Genomic DNA, 24325 nt, shown 5'->3' with positions numbered 1-24325 from the left:
GTTTATGCAACTGTTCAAGATTTGAAACAGAAAACTCCAAAATGGGAAAAGCAAAATGTATTTTCACAAAATCTTTGTGAAATGCAATTTTAGCAATAGTTGAGTTGGCATGACTGAGGGAGAAGAATATTCTGATAGAGAACAGGCAGAATGGAATAGGATCTGAACAGAGGACCTTTAACTAGGTCTGCTGCTGACAGAACTGGTAATCTGGAATGACAGTTTGGGAGATTTCTCTAAAGCAAGACAGAAGATCTGAGTCTCATCAGCAAATCAACAATGCATTTCAAAGACTAATCAGTTCCCTAAACAGTGACCAAACTTCTTCTTAACTCAGCTATGAAGTATGGTGTAGATTTCTGTCAGGTGTATCTGTTTATGAATGCAAATATATTCATGGCTTTTCTTCATCTGAGTGGAGCAGCAGTAGAATGACAAAGCTGTAGATGCTTTGGTCTGGGAATTACTACTGAGAACTAAGGTCCTACATTCCATTGCATGACATTTCTTTTAATGGCAAAATTAACAGTTTGAGAGTAATGACTCCTGATACACAACTGAATGTTAGATGAACACAAGTTTCCTGCTTTGAGGAACTGTAAAACTTGTACGTAAAGGAAATTTTTATGCACAGACTTCCTGGTGGTAAAGGCAAATGAATCTCTCTATCAGCCTGTGCTGTCAATGCTTATTTATCCAAAAGAGCAGTTTATTATGAAATGGCACTTTTGAAAGACCCACAGGGAAGGATTTAGACAGGCATTCAGAATTCAGTCACATAAATAGGAAAGGAGAAGTCATAATCTTCAGAAACAACCTACCGGTAGTACTTGCATATAGCATTTCTCTCTGCTTTAAATTGCAATTCTGTCATTTCTGAAAGGAGAATAGGGGTTGAATGTTGATTTTCTTAACTGATTTAACTGGAACCTAGAGAATTATATCTCTACAGTGATCCAGGAAAGATTTGCACTATATGTTGATCCTTGAATCTTTATAATTTTGGACAGAGGATTTCTAGTCTCACCAACTAATTATTAACAAAAAACTAGAACATTTGTGGCTCCCTATGATTGCTTGCTGGCAGGGTTATCTGGAGAACAATAAAATGTTATTTATCTGTAGAATTACTTGCATTACAAAGTATGGTCGCACTCATAAAGTTTGCGAAAAAGATTAATTTCTGGCTTCTGCTTTACTGAAGGTTATGGTGAGGTACAGGGAGAAGTGAAGTACCATGCAGTCATGCACAAAACTACTTTGCTTTCAATCCATTCAATTAAGTCATCATGGAGATTCTGCTCCATACCAGCCTTCCTTGATTCTGTGCCTACTTGCACTTTGTGACCCAACTGCTTGCCTATATTTGCTGTGTGCACAGTCCAATTTGAATGTATGGGGTGCCCAGACACTGTTATATCTATTTCAGGAGACACACAGTGGAACTTTTTCTATAGCTGACACTGCTCAAAAGAAAAGGGCTTCAACTCCATTCAGAACCATGGTTAATGTCATGCTTGCATTCTGCAGCTCTCCCTTGAGCAAGTTGCAAAGAGAGTCTTACGTTCCTGCCTGGATAGTTCACAAAACCCATTTTCCTGGACACAAATGTTTGTGACTATACCTGTACATTGGAATTTATGGATATGGAAGCTTAAGTGCTTTGCTAAAACAAGGCCATAAGGGGTTCAGGTAACAGAAAATTTATCACTTTCACTGATAAGCTATCCTAGTGGTTTATGACTCTAGGAGTTTCTAGGAGTCATATTTTCAATGTAAACTTTGCAGATTTTATTTTTTTTGGAAATATCTGATGACTTTTTAATATCTGAGAGTTTTGCCATATGTAATTAAATCTCACATAAACTTGAAAAGTAAAGCTTACCTGTGATCTGAAGTGAAAGTTGGTCTTAGTTGAGCTTTCTGCTTAAAGTATATTTTATCCTATAAATGCATTAATTTACCTTGCTGCTAGTCAATTAACTGTCAAGGTATATCAGTAGTCCAGTCTTCTGAACTATATCCATATCTAAAGACTGGGGATAGCTCCTTTTCCAAGTATTATCAGATGTTATGAAGAAAGAAATTAGGTCTTCTCATCAGCTCAGTGGAAGAGACAGCTGACATACCATCAGAAAAATGTTACTGCTGCAATTTATTCCTCTCACAGAAATGTAGCAAGTAAACATATCTGAAGATGTTGAAAGATTTAGAAATTAATCAAAATAAAGTAAATGAAACAAAACCCCTAATATTGCTTCTAGCCCATCAATTGTTTTTTAATATCAACTCATTAATTTTTTAACTTTAAAATTGGGTGCAAATCGTGTTCTTGCAATTTAGGATTAAGAGGTGAGAAAAATAATGATTTGCAATTAAGGTATCTCAAATTAATATAAATATATCTTTAATACAAAAGGCTTTAAAAGATAAACCAAGAGGAATGAAATTTGTCATGCTCTCAGTTTTCATCTAGATCTACCCATGCCTATTTATGTAGGATGTTCAATCAGATATTTCTTTGCAGAGGCAATTTTTATTATCTCCTCTTTTCATTTTATTTAATATTTTTTTCAGATTATTTTCTGCTTCAGAACTGGTTGGAAAAAAAGTGAAAAAAAAAATAACAGCACTTTTTTGAAGATGAAATAATAATCCAAATGCTGAGGTATTTTTTGCATTACTTCAATTCTAAATAATTGCTGAGATAAATTTAGTACATATTAATTCCTGTGTTCGGGCCTTTAGACTATATTGATCACCTGAATACTTAAGCTGTAAAATTCTACATATACTTTGTAATTTAATACATTGATATACTTCATTATTTATCCCTGGGGATGGGTAAAGATTTAAGCCTCCAGCATTCTGTGTTCCCTAACTTAAAATGCATCTTAAAATGTACACTTCTCCCTAGTAACCACAGATCTGTCCCTCAGTAAGCTCATGAGTTTGCAAAGTGAGGTTAATGGTACACAGCTTCCAATGGGAACTTTCCAACACATAGGAAGTATGATGCTGCAGAGCTGGTCAAACTCCTAATCCAATGATCCCACCAAAACAGCTGTTGGTACATCATGAAAAAGTCATCCATCATATGGAAACAATTAACAAAAACATGCCTCAAAAGGCAATTTAAAATACTTTGCTTTAAAAAACTTGTATTTGTAAGAAATCTACACATCTGAGCAGGTGGTTCAGACTGTAGATTTGTCCACTGAACCAGCCATCTTCTACTTTCTTTCTTGTCAGTTGTTAATGAAAAAGGTAATTTGGAAAAAGAAGTTTGACCCATTATTTGGGGCATCTATATTAGAAAGAATGAATTATATCCTATAATTAACCATTTTTCCTTAACAGTTAGGGACTGGTTAAAAAAGACATAGATGTCTACACCAGGTCAGGTGAATCCTACACACTTCTGTAGAATACCTTGAGTTAGAGCTAAACATCTCCATAGAAAAATAGGCTAACTGGGAATGGCGGGCAAAGTTAGAAATGTCCCAGGGAATAAATTGGATCAGTGAAGCAAATGGGTTGTTACTCCTAATTCAAAGTAAGGTTTTTCAGGAAAGCCTCTGTTTCATAAAAACAGAGCCCAATGGAAGCCCAGTGAAAGCTGAACATTTTACAATTAATAAATAAAACCAGATATTGCCCTGAGAAGTTGAACTCAAGTCTTTGAAACACAGCACACAACATTCATGACTAATCTCCTTGTCATACATTAGGAGAAATAAATAATCCATTCTCATACTCACATTTTTGAAAGGTTTTTATTTTTAATTTTTTAATAAAGGCAATGCCTAAACCTGTAAACATTATGTCATATTTGGTTGTCTGGAACATGCATATTTACAGATTACACTGCTTTTCTTATTAGCTGCTCTTACATAGTGTTCTAAGAAAATTTTAGTAGATATTTAATTGAAAACCAGGATTAATTTCTGAGATATTGTGTGGAAATAATACATATCCATTGTTCTATTGTTCAAAATTATTCTTATTGTATCACTTTATTTAGTAGCTAGATTTAGAAATTACAATGTTGAAAGATAGTCTCAATAAAACAGTAAGGGGGAATCTGGAGTCCTAGATCAATAATAAGATTTAAAGCAAACAGAAACTTATCTGTTTTGGTACAGACTATCGGTTCAACTAAGCATGTCTGTACAGAACCATAATGAGACATTTTGTCATCTGGAATGCTGTCTCAGCTGGCCCTCTGCCTCCTGCCAGCTGCTGCAGTCTTCTCTGGACCTGCTAACTCCACACTGAGGATCTACACCAGCCATTTTCTGCTCTGATGTCCTCTACTATGGCTCAGTGGCTACATTGCTTATTCTGAAATTGTCTTGATGCTCAGAAAGTTGCATTACAAAGTTCTATTTCCTGTGGTCTCCTTCTTGCTGTGACCAAAAAAAAAAAAAAAAAAAAAAATATTATTAATTTGAATAAGTGCCTGCTGCATATTGGTATTTTTGTGAGATCTTCTATGGTTTTACCTCATGGGCAAAGGAAGCTCTGTAAATATCCAGTATATCTTGCCATTTGGTATCTTGAGTGTTTCTATGATTCATGAAAGAAATGAGAAAGATGAAAGCTGCCAGATTTAAAAGATCTAATATCACTAAGCCTCAGGGGACACTGCTTAAGAACCCTGAGAGAGTCTCACAGGCTGATTCCAAGGTCAGCCAGATCACTTGGAAGACTTGACCTTTGAGACTCATTATCTTAGGTTTTGAATTATAAATGAAGTTTATATGCAGAAAACTTCTCCTGTATTTTTTTAATGTAACCATTTCTTAGTTTGAAAAAACAATTTTATATATTTGATTCTTTGACTATAAAAGTTGGGCTTCTCTTTCATCTCACAAATGGCTAATGGCTATGAAATATTAATGCTAACAGTAATATAAATAATAAATTAAACAAGGAAAGCTTCAGCTTAAAAAGTCTAAGTCTTAAGTGAGAACAGACTTAAAGGTGCACATGAAGGCAGGAATCAATCCTTATTTCTTCCAAGTAGAGTAAAGAATTGCCTGTTTGTAAATCAGGCATAATTTTGTTACTTTATGTTTCTACTTGGAGCACAAATGGTAACCACTTAGCAAGGTGAACTCCCTGTCTAGTCTCTCCCAATATTTGTTATTCTAATTTATCTTAGCAGAGAGAACACAAATTCCCTGAACGGCTGCGCTAAGCCCTGGTTTTGCTGCAGGCTCCTGATCTTGCATTCTGTGTGTCACTCCTAATGCCTTCAGAGGGTATGCAAAGAAAGTGGTTCAGACCCTGTAACTCCATATCTGAATAAAGGCAATTTAATATTTTTCAGTTTCACTTACCAGTTCCTGCTCTGATGACAGTCTTGCTGCATATCTTGCAGCTTTAACAAACTTTCTTTTTGTTGTTGCTTTATTAGGAAAATTGTGGTGTAGTTTTCCATAGTGTGCTGTTTCCTTGCAATATTCTCACTCAGTAGGATAGCTCTCTATTGGTTATTTATTTTTGGAAAAACCTTGCAACAGTCCTATACTGTGAGCCCTTGTCTCTTGAGAGACAACTTAAGTCTGTAAGCCTTCATGAAAGAGTACAACACCTGCAAGCAGAATTACTCTTTGAATTGTGATGTGCCTGTGCATTACATATTCAGCCTTACAGTATGGAATGGTAAAAAATCCTCTCTTCAATTGTGCTATTTTTGCAGATTATAGTTGTATGAAAATTATTGGCTGTTTTCTAAGTCTTGCTGTTAAGGAACCATAAAACAGCTGGAAAATGGATGTGTTTATTTTTCTAAAATCCTCCTGTGTTAAGCAGCCATGGTGGCAAGTTTAGGCAAATTTCTTACAGTGCCACTGTGGATGTGCTTGGACTTGAAGGAAACAAACTGTGAGTAAAGAGTTTATTTTCTTAATTTACTGGCTAATTTGGTTGAATTGAATAAGCAAAATGCAAACCCTGACCCTCACCTCCAAGGTTTTGCATAGCTGTTGTAGTGGAAGGCCTCTGTTGATGGTCATTAAGTCAGAGTTTAAATTTTTGGGATCATTAAGAAGAGCTAGCTCCAGGCCTGATCCTCAAGTATGCAAGAATAAACCTGAGCTGCTCGATGCTTAGCGAAATAATTTTCTTTCCTTAATCACAAAGATATCTTTATCTTGAAGAAAAATCCTTTACTGAAAGCAGGAAAGAGGGTAAGTGCATGACAAATTCTTCTCCATGGTTTAGGTAACTATTTACCGTTCTCCTCTCTAGCTCTTTGATATGACAACTGTTAGGGCACCGGGCTGTTTGCCATCTTCTCCAGTAACACCTTCTTTCTAATTAAGGACCGTCAGGTCCTGTGGGGTTTGTGTTTACCCCGGGGTGCAGAAAGAGCAGAGCTGCTCTGCAGCTTTAGCTGCCTTGTGGGCCCATCACACAGTCCTCACAAGCCCTCCCACCATCCCACACCTTTGCTAAAAAGTAGATCCACTGTGATTTTTGTACTGTGAACAAGAGTGCAACACGTACACAGGGTTTTTCACCTCTCTCTCTCACTTAGTTGTTTTTCTAAACATTTGGAGCCCAATGTGGCAAGTGGCTGATTTAACAGAGGGCAGATTCAATACGCAAAGTTGACTGCCCAAAATTTATACCTTCGTAAAACCGTTATATCTTCCTTGACACTGTAAGATTGCTTATTCTGAACAGAAACAACCCACTCATCATAAAAGAACATTTATAAATTGAATATGTCCAATGCCTGCTCATTAACTCATTTTCCTTTTTTTCTCTCCATCAGAAGCCAACAGATCAGTGCTTCCCTTTTGGCTCCATTCCATCTGGAGACCTTTAGAGAAAGATGAGGGCATCTCATTCATTGGAATCAGCCACTCTATAGTAGCCTGTGCTACTATGCTTTGGTTGATTTCTCTGTTTTGTAGGAGACAGAATACAAAGAGACATTCGTAATAGCCATCTGGCTGCAATTGTGAAATAATGTGGACAGTGTATACAAGATAAACTGCGTTTTAGAGCTCACTGATGAAAATTTATCACTATAGTCACTATAGCTTAGGTTAAAATAAAATACATATTTTTACTATTTAGTATTAGTAATACAATAATATATGCAATTAGTATGTAAGTCAGTAAGAAGCTCAGCGAAAGTAATCTAGGGTCCCTTTTTGAACTTTTGGCAAACTGGAAGTGTTCCACAACCCTAAAGACCTTCCACTGAGAAAGCTCTATAGATATAGATATAGATAGATATAGATATAGATATAGATATAGATATAGATATAGATATAGATATAGATATAGATATAGATATAGATATAGATATAGATATATAGATATAGATAGAATAATTTAGGTGACAAGATGAATTTAGAAACACATAACATAGTAACCAATGCAGTCCTATAACCAATCTACCCAGCAGCAATAAAATGTGAAAATTAGCACCATAGAACAATCTAGTGTGATCCATTTGACTTACTGTCCCTTTTGAATTCAGTAACACTCCAAATTTTGGAGGAGCATTTGAAGATTAGAATTATGGTTTTCTGTGATGCCATAAGTCACATAAGCGAAGAATAAAGAAGTTGGTGGATAAAAGCATCTGTTTCTTCTTGAACATATATTAACGTATTTGTCTTTGATTGTATGCTTGGGGCAGAAAAGTTAAATGTCCACACATGGGTAGGGGCATTTGTACACAAACTTACACTGTATTTACCTGGGTACATATGGCTCTGACAAATATTACAGAGAACAAAGAAATTACTAATTGGACATCTTGCAAAATACATCTGTTCTCTTCCAATATTTACACCTCGGAGCACTGATATAACACAACACTAAGGTATTATCTCAAATTGAGAAATAAAGAGAAAAGTTGCACAACACATGACTTTACACGAGCAGAGAATGCACTGTGAGTTACTAGAGCTTCATCTTGAAGTAGAGACCACCTATATTTTAATGAGATACAGAAATAAGAAAATCCTCTGGATCTTTACTATTTTTATATTATTTGAATAAAATTATTATTGCCAATTCATAAAATCATAGAATGTTGAGGGCTGGAAAGGACCTTAAAGATCATTTAGTCCTAAGCCCCACTGCCCTGTGCAGGGACACCTCCCACTAGACCAGGATGCTCAAAGTCTTATCCAGCCTGGCTTTAAACATTGTCAGGGAGGAGGCATTTACAGCCTCCCTGGGCAACCTGCTCCAGTGTTTCACTAATCAAACAATAAAGTTTCTTCCTAATATAAAACCTAAATTTCCACCCTTTCAGTTTGTACCCATTATTCCTTGTTCTGTCACTACAGTTCCTGACAAAGAATCCCTCTCTGACTTCCCTGTAGACTCCTTCTGATGCTGAAATATTGTTATGATGCAATCTTCTCTTTTCCAGGCTGGACAGCCCCAACTTTCTTAGCCTGTCCTTGTAGGTCAGATGCTCCAGTCCTCTTAGCAATTTTATGGCCCTTCAACCCAAATGTGAGCATTTAGCAGCACTGGATATTTTTATTTACTTTTTTTTTATAGAATGAGAATTATCAGATTTTGCATAGATTTAAAGTTAATGCATGTTTTTCATCATAACTTGAACTCATATTTTATTGGAATAATGATACTTGGTGGAATCCTGTTTCCCTTTAAATCAGCTGCCTAATTTATACTGATTTATTAGAGAACAGTCTAAAAAATGCACACTTTGATTTTGTACATCATCTCTGCAAGATTACACTGATTATCTAGTAATGATTTTATTTGAATAATGAGGTTTCTTCTCTGAAGTTGTAGGATAATTTATTTGCATTTTGAATTAAATTGTGACTGAGATATTTGAGATAATTGTGCTTGCTGAAGCACCCAAGGAATATAAAGAGATCCATACAAATCTTGAATGAAATACAATTACAGTTATCAGAAAGTTTATAATTTGAAGCTTTTCAGCAGCTTTCATGATAATTTCCTTCAATGCACTCCAAATATTAGGTCCTCAGCAACAGGAAAATTTTTCTTGGTCATTCATCAACCCTGATACTGCTGGTAACTTCTGCAATACCTGATACATAACCCATGATATATGGATTTCTCTTCAGGCCTCCACTTCTCAGGACCAAAAGTTAGATGAAGCCATCAGCTGTAAGAAGTCTAGTTTTAGGCTATATAGAAACTTCTCTTTTCTGTTTTGTTTACTTACAAACTCTGGCAGAATTGAGTGCAACTACAAATTGGCATGCCAGGGCTTTTGCCTTTCCAGACAGGATATCGCTCTGAAGTCCTGGTCTAAAGGAGTGTGTCTGCCCCACTCAATGCAACATAAATCATTGTCAGAGTACAGAAGTAGGGTGAGGTTATTCCAGAAAGCTGCCAGACATGGGCATAAAAAATTGGTACTGGAAGAAGTGACTGTAGCACAAAAGCATGGCACCAAACAAAGAATTGTGTGGTTTGATGGCCTTTCTAACTCACCATCTTCAGCTTTTTATTTCCTTTCTGGTCTCATTCTTGTCCATCATAGGCTTCAGTTATTTCTTCTTTTCTGTAGCAAGAGAGACAGAACTGACAATCTATATCAACATGTCAGACTTTTACAGTATTATTTTTCACTATATGTGAATGCTAAGTAATTTTGCTTTATGTATTTGACAGTGATAGGTAGTTTCAACACAACTAGAAGTGATGCCTTTTCTAAATTATTAGTATAATTTGTTGGTTTATTATATACCAGTGGTTGCTATTCCCAGTGAGAGACCTTACCCCCACTTTTTCCACACACACACTCAACTCTGCTCTCTTTAAATGGAACCCAAGATAAACAGGGTATAGACCTGGCTTTGTAGATGTATTTCCGAATCTCTCACTGAATCTTCACTGTAATGCTGTGGGGCTCTGTGGATCTGTTTCTGTGGAACAAGAATAAGGATTGGGATCTGACAATTATTACAGTGAGATAATTTGCTTGCCCTAGAACTCAGAAAATGCCAGGGAGCTCAAAAGGAGTAAGGCAGCTTGATGCTTTCATGATTGTAGTGTTTGATGCAGAGCAATGATTAGTGCGATTTATTGAAGTACTGATTCAATACAATATTTTAGAACTATAAAATTGTATATAGTTTACACGCTATATATTGAACTGTCAAGCTGTGCACGCTGCTGGCCTACATAAGGGCAGGATTGTTTGTAAACTTGTCCCTTGCCTCTTATTGCCTCCTGGTATCTGTAATGCACTTTTAGTGTCTTTTCCATAATTATCTCTTATTTCATACAAGTTGTAAAGCCCTGTGGTCTTTTTGAACTATACTTATTTCATTTGAGCTTTTCAGAGTGCAAAGGTCTGTCTGCAGGGAAGCGGGGTGAAGGACAACAACCATTTACAGGGAAAGACCTCACTTAACTTTTCACTCTGTGAAATCAAAACCCCCCCAAGATACTTTCTGTCAGGCACTTTATGACAGGATTTTAAACAAAGCAATTTCTCAGCTACAGGAAGAGTGATGTTTTTCCATGAGAATTGCTTCTGATTAAACTGTGTTTGGGATCTGAGGTGGGTGCCCATGTTCCCTCTACAGCACAGTGAGGCAGGTGAGTGTGTTTGGTAATCTCAAGGAAGAGATCCTGGCCATCAAAATTATTGTATCTAAACTGAACAGACAAGATCTTCTCCTTGGATCTTCTAAGAAGTATGTGATTTTTTTTAGCATGACTAGTCTGCCAAGGAGCTGTATGAGCCTGCATCCAGCAGACTGACCTGGTTGCATCTGCATGAGTAGGTTTGCTTTTCAGCCCATAGTCAGAGGAGATAACATTGATGCAAGTGCTACCTTTGCAGTGTCTCCACAGGCAGAAGAGCCTTAATAGCATATCTGGTTTTACTGGGAACAGAGACATGTGGCTCTTCAAACTTGATCACTCCCACTGCTGTCCATAGAAGAAACTCCAAAACACTGCAGTTTTCAGTGAGTATGCTCTTTTTCCCTTTCCCTTTTCCTCCCAGCTTTCATTTCGCAGCCCAGAGTAGGCATTGCCACTCATGTTTTAAAATTACTGACTTCCAAAACCCTTTATACTTAATCTTGGTGTGTCTGAGCTATCAGTGAATCCTGAAGTCTTTATCTTCCTATTAATCCCAAGATCTATTCATCAGTGATACATGGGTATACACTACTATGGGAGTAACCTGGCTTGCTACCAGCAATGTCCTGCATTGTACAGTTGTATTGCACAAAAATAAAATGTGGCAGCAGAAACTAGGCTGGACCACAGTCAATAGCCCCACTGCCTTATACAATATTAATAGGTTGGCATTTTAGAACCCATAAAAACATTTTAAACTGAGCATTTTTATCAAGTTCCCAGTACAAAGCACTCCAAATGCCACCAGCAGTTTAATCTTAGGAGCTGCTCTTCTGCACATAGGGATGAGAAAAAAAATCAGATTACTTAAGGAAATTAGTACATCACTAAAAAGTAGCGTTCACTTTATTTCAGCAAATGGAGGCACCACTATTTTCATTACTGTCAATTTAATTTCCAGTGTCTTTTATTGTGTGAAAGTTGTTTTGATATTGCATCATTTTCCTCAGAGAAGATATTAAATTGAAATGGTGACTCTTAACAAAAGGACTAAGGTTGCTGAGAGGAGTGTGTGCAGCAGGCAATAATTTTTCATACATTTGTTTTTCCATTATAGGCTAAGCTTTTATAATTCAAGATATAATTTCAACCTCAAAATAAGTTGGTGAAAGACAACCATTTCTAAGAAATGCCCCCTATCACCCATTCCTGTGATTTCTCCTGGCTTGACCTGCCAGTTCTATTTTACATTCTGTGCTGCAAGGTACTATGCAGAACTGGCAATTTTGGGTGCTCGACTTTCAGTCAAGCCAGCCTTAATGAAGCTGTCAACAATGAGAAGAGAGATATTTGCTAGAAATTAAATAAGAAAGTCTATGTTAAAATGTATTGATCCCCTACTTCATGGTTTGTAATATTATTTATACTATTTTCTTCATATGCTACAGACTCAAACTCATATTTTAAAAAAAGTCAAAAATATGTGGGGCTGCTGGCACTGCACAGAAACTGTAAAAAGGCTTTTTCAAAAAAACTGTTGTCTGAGATCTTAATATTTAATGTGCACTGAACTTAAACTATGCTCTCATTTTCTGTGTCCTTAACAACTTTATTAACCCTCAGCTGTAATGTCTCTGAGAAGAACCTTTGTCTCTACTAAGAGTTCACACGTCTGTCTAGTATGAATTCTGCTCACTCTCCCTCTACCCTTATTTTTTACCTTAAGTGTTCTCACCTTGAAAATGTGCAATTTCACATATCAGCCTAGTGCTTCCAAAAATGAGTGATTCTGCAAGCAGGGAAAATTTTAAATTCCTAGACCTGCATGACTCATCCATACATTTGTCTTTTTTTTCTCTTGTTTTTCTTAATGTTTTTCTTTTTATCCTCTTTTGATGTGCCTTTTTGTTTGGTTGGTTGTTGTTAGGCTATTTTTTTTTGTTGTTGTTGTTGCTGTTGTTGTTAATTTTGCTTTTCCCTTTTCCAGAAATCCTTATTTTATTCTGGTTAATATGAACTCTGGGTATCAGATACTTAAGCTGGTGCTGGAAAGTATGTATAGAACAGCTGTTATGTTGAAGATTAAGGAGAAGAACAAAACAAAAACCAAACACTAAAACAAAAAGAAAAGTAATCATATTTATAAAAAAGCTTTAAATAGTTCAAGGTTCTACTTTGCAAGCTATGAAACCCTCTTCATGACTTTACACAAGAAGCTGAGATTCCTTCTCTATTTAGTAAAATCTTTCTCTTGCATTAGTAATTTATTTGCATGAAGGTATAAAGACACTATTTAAGATTAAAACCACATCAGCCGACCTGTATTATGAAGGGGCCTCCCCTAAAGAAAATAAAGGGGAGTTACTAAACCTAAGTAAGAGATGAGTAGGACATCTGTTTAGCAAAATTTTATAGACAAAATTTTAGTAACTGTGGTTACCTCCAGATGGTGGTTGTTGGTAGTAATGGCTGATTCTTCTGAGAATGTATATGTTGGTCACAGCTTTCATTCAGGAGAAATGAAATTACAAAATCTTTTTCTGTAATGACAGAGATCAAAACCCAGAACACAGAGAAGTTTGTTAAAGACATAGGCATACTGACTGAAAACACAGAAGTTGGAGACATTAATCTGGGGACAGGTTGCTAAGAGCATTTCTAAAGAACCAGATCTCTGAGTGCAAAGAGAGAAGTACAGGGTATAACACTGGAAAAAGCACTTAATTTAGAGTAAATGGAAAGCACAGTTGCCCTGAAAAACCACCACAACAGTTTCTTTCCTTTTCTTTTTGGTTTTGGAGGAATGGGACTATATGCATATTTATTGTAAATGAAATATTTGACTAAAAAAAAGAAAAACAATCCAACCAATCCCCACTCCCAAACCCCCAACCCTCCATACAAACAAATAAATGAAGAAACCCCAAAAAAACCTCAGATCAGTAAAGCTGGATGCATCACTTGTCCTTTTTGAGGAAACAAGGTTGGTTCAGATGGGCTGGAAATTCTGACATGGTTATGTTTGAAATCTAAACCTGTATCCTTTAAAATAAAGTCAGAAAGAAAGAACTGAGAGAAAAGGCAGAAGAGCAAAGTTAAAACTACCATTTCAGTTCTCCATCTGGACTCTTCCTCGCACTCTGTTTCCCTCTGTAGCCTGAGTACAGACAGAGTGAAACATTAGTTATCGGCTGTAAAAAGATATCCCTGGCCACAGGAATATGTTTCAATTTCCTTCTGTTTTTGTATAAAGCATCTAGACTACATAATTTTCTTGCTTCTAACATTTGTGTAATTTCAGGTTCTTTTCAGAATAAAGCAAATCTGAGTAATTCTTCCTGCGACAATTGCCAGAATCAATGTATTTTTCTAATTGCCAACCTAAACCTCCCCTGGCACAACTGTAGGCCATTCCCTTGGGTCCTGTCACTGATCACCATAGAGTAAAGATCAGGGTCTGCCCTTCCTCTTCCCCTCACAAGAAGCTGTAACTGCAGTGAGGTCTCCCCTTAATCTCCACACTGAGCAGACCAAGTGACTTCAATCACTCCTCATACAGCTTCTCCTCAATGTCCTTCCTCATCTTTTCTGCCCTCCTTTGGATGCTCTCTAATAGTTTTGAACTATTACCAGTAACTAAAGACATTTATTTTACTGGTAGCAGCCATGTTTCCATTAGAAGGATTTTTAAGCAGACTTTTCTTTTATCTGAAGAATTCTTCTTACTGAAACAAGTCTTGTACTGGAAGCCAACCCAGGGGAAGTTCTTAAATAAAGAAAGGTGGGGGGAATAAATAAGAAATTGAGAGATTATTAGAAAGAGTGGAGAATAGAAAAGAAAGGATGAAAACTAATTATGATAAATTAAATAAGGGAGACAGCCAATTTCAGGAAAATTTCAATGCTGTCACCCATTCCTATCTGTTCAAAACATGTCACTCAAAGAGCTGCACATAACGTGACAGCTATTCCCTTCCCCAGACCATCTATTTGGCTTCCATAGTGATTACTCTAGTCCCAGGACATAATGACCAGATTTTTTCCCTATACCCTGTGACAGCCTAATAATTTGTACTCAGTGATATTTCCTTCCCAAAGGCACCCCTAATGTCTAAAGGCTTGCCATAAGGCTTAGAGAGCATTATTCCTGTATTAAAAGCAACACCTATAAATAAATTTCACTATTTTTAGAAAATCCAAATGGCCAAGCTGTATTTCTTCAGCATCACCTGTTAGCATACAGTCAAGCTTGGTTTCTCTTTATCATTTTTTAGGTTGAGTTAATACATTCATTTTTATTTTTGTTCCATTATTGTCTGCTACAGAATTGTAACAGATGCTGGTAACAAGTAATATGTTTATATTTGAAGAGTTGTTTCTACAGTAGCTCTGGAGCTGTAAACAGAACATGTTGTTTAAGACACTTATTTCACAGTCAATGAAAATACCCATGGGAGTATAGCATGTAGGGAGTAAACCATTGATTAATAATGAAATCACGTCTCTGATATACACAGTGAGAAAAAAAAAGACAAAACAAACCCACAGAAAGTCCCAGTATGTTTAACAATAGATCTTCCTCAAAGCTGAGATTCCCAGAAATAAATAAGAGACTTAGGATAAATCCCATTGATTGTCAGTGGAACTCATGCTCCCAAATCCTCCCCCAAATCAATCAATTTTATTTATACTGTAAGTCACTTCTTTTAGGCAAAGGAAAAACAGAAGGACTCTGAGATTTTATGTCAAAGACCCCTGTGCTTTCTGTGGTTTCCATAAGTACATTTTCAGCTCTATAATTACTGTTTTCTTGTTCCTAATAAAAAGTTGTTCAAAGCTATTCAACTGCAATTACTGGAGTCTGATTGCCTCATTGGTTTCTGTTTGCCACAAGGTGAGACTTAATTTTAAAGCAGTAGTACATAGACTTTCTTGAAAGAAAATGTGCACATTGGAAACAGAGGGACCTCATTTTTCTTTTAACCGGAAAAGCTTTGAAGGTGTGATGAACTGAAAGTAAGAGCAGAAGTATGGGTTTGAGGATTTTTTATTAAATGCACAGGGAAAATATCCTTAATTTTCCAGAAGATGGAATTTTCTTAAGGCTCATGATCTGAATTAATTTTATTGTCTATTTGATAAAAGTATGCAACATTGATTTTACTATACTAAAATTTAATAGCCATCAAATATCCAGTGCACTGTACTATAAACCTGAGCACACCATGGGAAGGAGAAAGTGTTATGGTGCTTCCTAACCAGTGTGCACAAATATATCAAAAGAGATGATGAAAAATTTTAGACATTGTGAAACACTGTTTAATAGATACTGATTATGTATATACTGAGGAATCAGCAACAGCTGAAAAAAATGGATTTGAAAAAAGGAATCTAAGAGTATTAAAGGAGATATTACTATCCAGAATTATACATGATTTTGAAACAAAGTCATGTGCAATGGGCAAAATATTTCCAAGACATGCAGCTTTCTGAGTTCTTTCACATTTTTAGTTTATTTCTACACACAAATAATCTTAACTCCATGTAGTATTATTTTCCTTCCCATCCATTCAGATGCTAGGTCTTGGAGATAGACTACCACTCAAATCTCCACTCCCACATCTAACAGAAGCTAGTACAATGTGCTGGCTCTGGCCTCACTATAGTCTTCAATGTCGATAATGGAGTTCTGCCAAGCTATCCCTCATTTTAAGAGACACCACTACCCCATAAAAGAGCAGGTATTTTATATACTGCTGTCACCTTTTGCTGTAACACTGCAATCACCTATATATCCTTCAGTCTCCCACCACTTCTAGCTAGAATACAGCAAGACCTTTTAGAATGAGAGAACTATTTTGGTGAAAATAGCTCTAGTTTGCTATACATCTAGAAGATATTCATAGACTCAAAAAACATTTGGGTTAAAGGGGTCTAGGGGTCTTTAAAGATCATCTAGCTCTGCCCATGGGCAAGGACATCATCCATTAGACCAGGCTGCTCAAAGCCCCACACGACTAACCTTAGACACTTCCGGGATGAGGCATTCACAACTTCTCTGGACAAGCTCTTCTAGTGTCTCACAATACTCAAGATAATTTTTCCCCTTATGGCCTGTCTAAACCTACTGACTTTCAGTTTAAACATGTTTCCTTGTTCTATCACTACAGGTCTTGGTAAAATATTTTCCTCCATCTTTCTTGTAAGCCTCTTTTTATTCTGAAAGCCCAAAATAATGTTTCCCTAGGACTTTCTCTTCTCTAGTCATACTTTCTCCATAGGAAATGAGTTCCAGCACTCTGATCATCTCTTCTCTGGACCTGTTCCAACAGCTCCATGCCTTTCATGTACTGTAAACTCCAGACCTGGATTCAGTACTTCAAGTGTGGATCTCATGTGAACAGAATAGAGGGGGACAATCACTTTCCTTGACCTGCTGACCATGCTTCTCTTGATGCAGCCCAGGTTATCTGGTTGGCCACGAGATTAGTCAGCACCATTTGTCCCAGCTGAAGGATTATTGAAGGGTTTGGTTAATTCAAGTTTAAGGAGGACCAGAAATACTTGTGTCTGTGTGTTCCTGATACATACCTGTAGTGTGAAAATCAGAAAAACAACAGAAGTTGGGGTTGACAGTGATAGGGTTTGTGTTTATTATTCAGTTCACCTGTTTCAAATATTAAGTCAGTTTCTGCATATCATCTCTCTTTCACCCTCTTCTCCCTGTATCTTCAATAATGTAAATGTGATATACAGAATCTCTCAAAATTGATTGTAATGGGTTAAGATAAATCCCACTTCTGGCCCTAGCAAATAATATAAATGACCACTATGTATGAAATGATCTGACTACTGATGAAGTTGGACCACTGGAGGAAAAGAACCTTTAAAAAAGATCATCCGCTTAGTCTAAACCATATATTGCTTATAAAAATTAATTCAATGCAGCGCAGTGAAATATTAAGATAAAATAGTGATATATTTTACAAATCTGATAAAGATGTGCAGTCACATCAACAGAATGTAAACAGCAATGCATAGGGGCAAAAACTTGCCTGTGTACTATGGCTTCATGGTACATTTGATTTAGTTATTCAGACATGAACTAACAGAACAATTCCCCCGTCCATAATATAATTGAAAATAGTTCAAAGTGTACAACATTCCAGTGAGAATTCTAGGTGTAACAGAAGGCAATTGAAGCTTGTGGGTTTACTTGACTAGCAGCGATGTCATTGGATGACTGCCTGATGTGTATCAGATAGATGTCCCTTTTTTTATTCAACACTCCTAGGTTTGTCAATGCACAGCAAATAAGCAGATGGATCCTGTTAATGTTTTATTTAATTAAAAAGCCAACCTCTCCAATCTTTTTATTTTGAATAAACAAATCCTGTTTACTTTAAATATATGTGGTAAACAGTTGCTTCTGAAAACAAACTTACTTTTGGTCAACACCCTCTACTTAAGTTGTTCAAAACACACTCAATGTTTCTGAAAGCATTGCCATATGTTATAAAATTAATTAAGTTTTAAAATGCCTTATCATCTGGCATTTTTATCTTTGAGAGGATTTCCTACTTATTTCCCTATGCTACAGATGTGTTTCTGAATTGCAACATCTGGCACTTAGTAATTAGGTCTTTGCTTCAGGCAGTAGCCATCTTTGGTCTAAAATTACAGTAAGTCTAAATTTAGATTCCTCATCCTCTTGCTATTTCGTACCTCTCTCCACTCTGTTATGACACATATTTGGGTAGATTAACAGATGAGACCATGTCTGTCAGTTGCTCATTCTATCTGCCAATTACCATTTCCTTCTGGATAGACAAAAGACCCACAAGAGGCAGCAGATCCTGTGAAATTCTGGTCTCTTGATCACAGCAAATTTGGGATCTCTCTGCCTCACTCTTGTAATTTCTTTCCTTTTCCTTTTCCCTTTCCTTTTCATGTTTGTTTTCATATTCTTTTTCTCTTTTTTCTTTTTTCCTTTTCCTTTTCCTTTTTTCCTTTTCCTTTTCCTTTTCTTTTTCCTTTTTTGTCTTTCCCTCTCTTTCTCTCTTTTTAAAAATTTCATTCTTTCTCCCTCTCTTCCTCTCTCCTTTCTTCCTCTTTAACTAATTCTTTTTTATCTCTTTTCCTCCCTCCCTCCCTCCCTCCCTCCCTTTTCCCCTACTATTCTTCTCTTCTTATGAACAGAATGCTGCAGTTGTGTTAAAAATATTTCTTTGGGATCATATACCATAGTGTTGAAAGACTAAAATAAAAATATTCACCTTGATCCCAAAGGAAACAAGCAGAGCAGGTGCCATATGGAACTCTCCAGCAGCTGATTAAGTGGTATGATTGTGCAACAAAATATACAAAGCACCTCCACCCAAGGTGGGTCAACCTAATCATCTAAGAGTTAAAAAGTACAGCAGTTATTTCTTTCAGGAAGAAATATTATTTTTTAAATGCTAGAATAGAACATGTAAAAGCTTAATTCATAGGCTGTTCTAGGAAAAAGAATGAGCAATTTGAAGTATTGAGTGTGTGTGTGTGGTCTCTGTAGATACTATGCATTTAAAATTCAACTTCTTTCATAAAGACTTCAGTAAATAAATCGTTTTGTTGTTCCTTACTGATTCAACTTTAGTTATGGATGTCTATACATTATATCACTGGAGCAATACAGAATCCTGGCTAAATTACACTTGATCTCCAAGCTAAAAAATGGTTTTCCCCTAACTGCTGCTTGCAGTGGTTTGTCACCAAAGAATGAAACCAATTCTCCACCTGAATTCCAACCCCAGAAAAAATATGCATTCTGGTTCCTTGTACTGTGTCCATGTTCTCTGTGGACATTACGTGTCACTTTAATATTATGAGCCTTTGAATTTTTCAAGAAAATATTCACTTCTGTGCCTTTTCTCTGTGTTTGCTAGAACACACACCTGTCTTACTTCTGAAAGCACTTAAGTGCATCATAAATATTTTTCTTACTCGATTTCCACCTAAAATAATACAAGATAAGTATTCACTGTAGCATTTCTTCTTGTCACATCTCCCAAATCACATTTAGAAAAACCAGGGAAAGCTGAGCATCTCAGCTGAGATTTATGTGGAACTCTAGGGGTATATTTGTATGTGTAAACTGAACACTCTCAATGTGCATCCTCTGGCAAACTTTATCTGCATCCCAGCATTCAATCTCTTCCATACTCCAGTGTGGGGTAATGCAAGTGGCTCCTTGGGAATGGCTGCTGCAGGAGTGCAAGCTGGCACATGCTGTCTGGACCTCAGTGAGTATTTGAATGGCAAAAGGAATTCACCTTCACGGCCCAGCTTAATCCCTGACTCAATTTGTTTTTGCAGATATAAACCTCCTCCTTTAAAGGTATGTCTGAAGTTTGTATGACTCATGCAAATAGGATTACCCTGCAATTAACTTATTTTATTCTTTATGATGGAAATGTCTAGAATTGACCTGGTAATCAGAAATAATTGTGCTTCAGCTAAAGCCTCTGTGCTATTTTAAAGTCTTCCAAACTTAAAATATATACAGATTTCACTGTATGTTTTACCTAGGTTCCTATATTATAAAAAAAAAAAAAAAAAATTTTAGTTCCTCTTATGGAATTGCTCTCACCTTATATGATTTCAATTACTGTTTGTGGGTACAGGTAAAAGAATACATATATTGAAAAGCACCTGCTTTTATAAAAAAGTTATTTCAGAATAACTGTGCCTCTACAAAATATGTTGCGTTCTTTCATCACAAAGACATTTTTTAGATAAAATGTTAAGATATAAAATTTATTTGAAGCCATAAGAAATCACCTTCACACTCTTCATCATGCTGTTGGATACATATTGCATGTCTATTTGTCTGAAACACGAATATGATCCATACATCTCCTTCTACTACTGAAGGAAAGGCAAAGGGAACTGCAGTAACCTAGCAAATCATGACCTTATCCTTTCTGAGTTTCAAATTCATCCTTGCTGAGGAAGGCCATTGTCAGAGTACATAGCTTGGGCTGTGGGCAGTCAGCAGCTGAGATAAAGACAGTCTGTCCTCTAACTCTATTTTTACTGGGTACCTGCATAGCTAGGTAAAATTAAGCTGAGATACACAGTTTCTATAAGAAGTCCTTATCAATCTGTTGTTCAGACATCCTGGTTGACTTAGGAACCTGGAGGCAATTCAACTTGTCTTTGTTCCAAGAGTTCTCAGATTATATGTTCTTATCCCTCTACAAAATTTTACCAGCTTTCTCTATGATCCTGACAATATATCCCCTTACTTTAGGGGTTATTTTTCCATCTGAATTGCTATCTTCCCTCCTTACTTCTTTCAGTCTGATTTAGGTATCTTTTTCACAGAATCTACCAAAGACTGTGGATAAATATAGAAGGAGGATAAATGTGCCTGACACTTGCAGGCTACTGCTCTTGCCAACAGAATGTAACTGCAGAAAGGATTTAGCAGGAGAGAATAAATAATGACTAGAAAGATCCAAAAGAGGGGAAGAAAGGGAGAGGGCTTTGCCGCAAGTGTATTTAGACTATTCAAAAGCATTCAAGCAGTTTCATTGCCCCCATTTGTATTGATGCAAGGAATATATTCAGAAAGTGACATTTTAAATTTGAGACAAAAAATCTGGTTTATATTTCTGATTTTCTTTTTCAATGAATGGAGAAGCTATATTGAACTGCTTTTTCCAAATGAGGAACTGAAAGGCCAATTTATCCAGCAGTGCAGATCCCAGTGATCACATAATAGCATTTTGAGATCAAAAGAGATCAAGGTAGAAAAAGGGAATGAATGAAAAGAACCAATTTAAATTCATACTAAAAGTAGCAGCAATGTGTAGCAGCAGCTTAAGCACAACACTTTACCTGTACCAAATCTGAGCTACCTTTCCCTCATTTCCTATTTTATCTATCTCTGGAGGCCTATTTTGCAATTCTGATACTGGTTTTTATCTGTCACTTGAACATGTGAATTGATCTTTATTTCATATTCGTGGCTGAGGCTCAGTTTCCAAATTCCATCTTCTATGGATGCATAGAAGTCTCTGTGAGAGAAACATTACTATTCAAATGCTCAGCTTTATAGGAGGAACTAGTCCAGCCTCTTAAAAGAAAAGAAAACCAACCAAAATTTTCAAATTTTGAAAACAAGAGCTTGTCTGTCATAAAGTGGTGCAGATTTGGTAAGCATTTGAAGGAATTTTGTCACCTTCACTCACAGGACCTTCAGCTTCTTATCTATCATCCCAAGTACCCCTTCTTTGGTTTTAGTCAAGTTTTGGCTTTCAGTCAAATGGTATTATTCTCAGAAGTGTAGTCAGTCAAATCATCCTTATCTCTTTTTATTAATCTCTGGTAGTTTCAGGAAGATGTAGACTTTAAAAATAAATATATCTTATTATTAAATACATATAAACAAATGCAGTCCTTCCCACAGAATTTGTGTTCTAGTTAATTTTATACCATATGCATCACTGAAAAATTTCCTTCAGTCATGTCTCATCAGTGCACTTAGTTTAATCATCTGAATCACTCATCTCTGCCACTCAGTTTTACTGTCTTCGAAAGCGGCATAGATTAAGTAACTACTGTAGTATTATATAGAGCTACATTGAATCCTTCGCTTTCAGTACTATTTTGTTGTGCTGTATTTAATAATTATTAGATAAATTTTATTTTCATTCTGTTTTATAATTGCTAGAAGCTACAAATATTTCAGGGCCCAACAAAGTAATAAGATACTGCTTATATTTAAACAAAATTATGTTCAAGGATGTCTATTCAAAATGTGATTCAGTGTAAACAGGGTGAATTAATATATTTACATCTTGAAATATATAGCAACTAATTTTTTCTGATCTCCCTTTCCAGAAATTTGTGTGTGCTGCCCATCAACAGTTTTCTAAATCAGCACTAAATTAACAGGTTACTGACAAATACTAAGAAACCCAGTACTAGGTACCAAAAAAAACCTACATTTTGAAACTTCGCACACTAGTCATACATATCTTCCTAATGTGTCCTTCAAAAGCAACAGAAGGACAAAGAACAGGGACTAAAGAAACCTGGTCTTGAAAAGCATAATTTGCAACCAGGTTGCTTTGTTACATTAGAAAACTAATTTAATTTTAATTTGCTTTTCATTGTAAGACAACATAAATCAGGGAAAAAATATTGCAATGCAAAGTAATAATTTTAGTTTATTATGCTCAAGTGCCAGGATGAAGATCTTTTTAGGTGAAGGAAAACATGCACATTTTTATATATGCTATATATAATCTCTGTATGCATAGATATACCCATATCACTTCTTAGGATTTTATAGTCTAGTAAAATGCATTAGCCACAATACAAACAAATACCACAAAGGGCTACTGCCTTAATAAATAATTCATTTGTATAGATAGGTTTCTGAAAGACTACTAAAAAAAGAGAAATTTTGGGGTATTGTGTTATTAGCATTTAAAAGAGTCAGATTAGATAGAAAAATGTTACTAATAGTGACAGAGCCATTACATAACAGCTAGTTTCTGGATGTAATAACCAAGATATTTTTATCTAAAATAATTAGAGTTAATATAATTTTAGACATAATTTCATCAGTTTTAATTCACAGAAAAGATGGAATTGTAGGCAACACCCCAAAAAAAAAAGTTTATGGACATTAGAGAAACAAATAAAATTAGGCCATAACTAAAGTGGGGTGGGAGTTGTAACAAACTCTAGGCTATAAAAGAGAACTATCTGTAGACATCAGTAAAGTTTACATGGCTAAGGAGGATAAAAGCTAATGCGGAATCTCTTTGTGTCATCAAACTGTTTGTAGTCTTACAGGAAAACTAAGGCAGTTAATAAGAACTCTTTAGAGATATAAAGAAAAGAAAAAGTGAATGTGGAAATATGATATAGAAATGGCTGAAGTACTCACCACAAGTTATGTCTCATTGTGTGTGGATAAGTTTGTTCCCAGACCTTGGTGCATACCACCATAGTTTTGGAAGGAGACGGACAGCTGAGCAAGACTATCGACAAAAGTCAGATATATATGCAGATATCTGGGGCCAGGTGGATTTTACCCAAAAATAAAACCTGTCATTCTCCTTGTAGAATCATGGTCACCGGGTGAGTTTGCTCACTATCAGCAAAAGAAATCTTCTACTCATTTTTTAAAAAGGTGGGAAGAGAGAGTTGTGAAGTAATAGGCAGGTTAGCTTCATCTTAGTCTTTAAATTAATAACATATCCTATTAGAATACATTTTCAAACAAGGAAGGCAATCAGAGACAGGGAAAATGCATTTATGAAGGCCATATCATGTTTGATCAGCAGGGCTGCTTTTTGAGATGAAATGAACGGCATGTGTATGATGAAAATGGGTGAATGTAATCTGCCTTGTCTTTAGCAGCATTTTAGTACCATTTTTGTACATCTGGTTCATTTGAAAAAGGCTAATCCTGTAATATGAATTAAAAATTGACTAGACTGAACAGCTTAGAGGGTTGTAACCAATGATTTGAAATTCAGTGAATGGCCAGTAACACATGGACTACCCTGGTGGCTGAAACTGAAGCCAGAATTGCTCAGTATTTTTGTCAATAACCTGGACGATGTGACAGAACATATCCTTAGCAAATGTATAGTTCATATGAATATGAGTGGGACTGACATGCAGTTAAATTAAAATAGCTCAGTTCAAGATGAAAACAAGACATACAAAGATCAAGACC

The 24325-nt window shown here is 36.1% G+C and overlaps 1 long non-coding RNA gene across 1 annotated transcript; it reads right to left on the bottom strand.

Annotated features, from left to right (window-relative positions):
- Positions 1-3703: 3703 nt before the first annotated feature.
- LOC115494250 (uncharacterized) lies at positions 3704-23675 on the bottom strand. The gene is made up of 4 exons (XR_003959170.4): positions 23528-23675; positions 13022-13121; positions 9478-9547; positions 3704-4409 (listed from the first exon to the last, which is right to left on the bottom strand). It is a non-coding gene; the product is annotated as an uncharacterized lncRNA (long non-coding RNA).
- Positions 23676-24325: the final 650 nt, after the last annotated feature.

The sequence above is a fragment of the Taeniopygia guttata genome, chromosome 3, assembly GCF_048771995.1.
Source record: "Taeniopygia guttata chromosome 3, bTaeGut7.mat, whole genome shotgun sequence".
Taxonomy (NCBI): domain Eukaryota; kingdom Metazoa; phylum Chordata; class Aves; order Passeriformes; family Estrildidae; genus Taeniopygia; species Taeniopygia guttata.
This window is presented reverse-complemented; position numbering and strand designations above follow the sequence as displayed.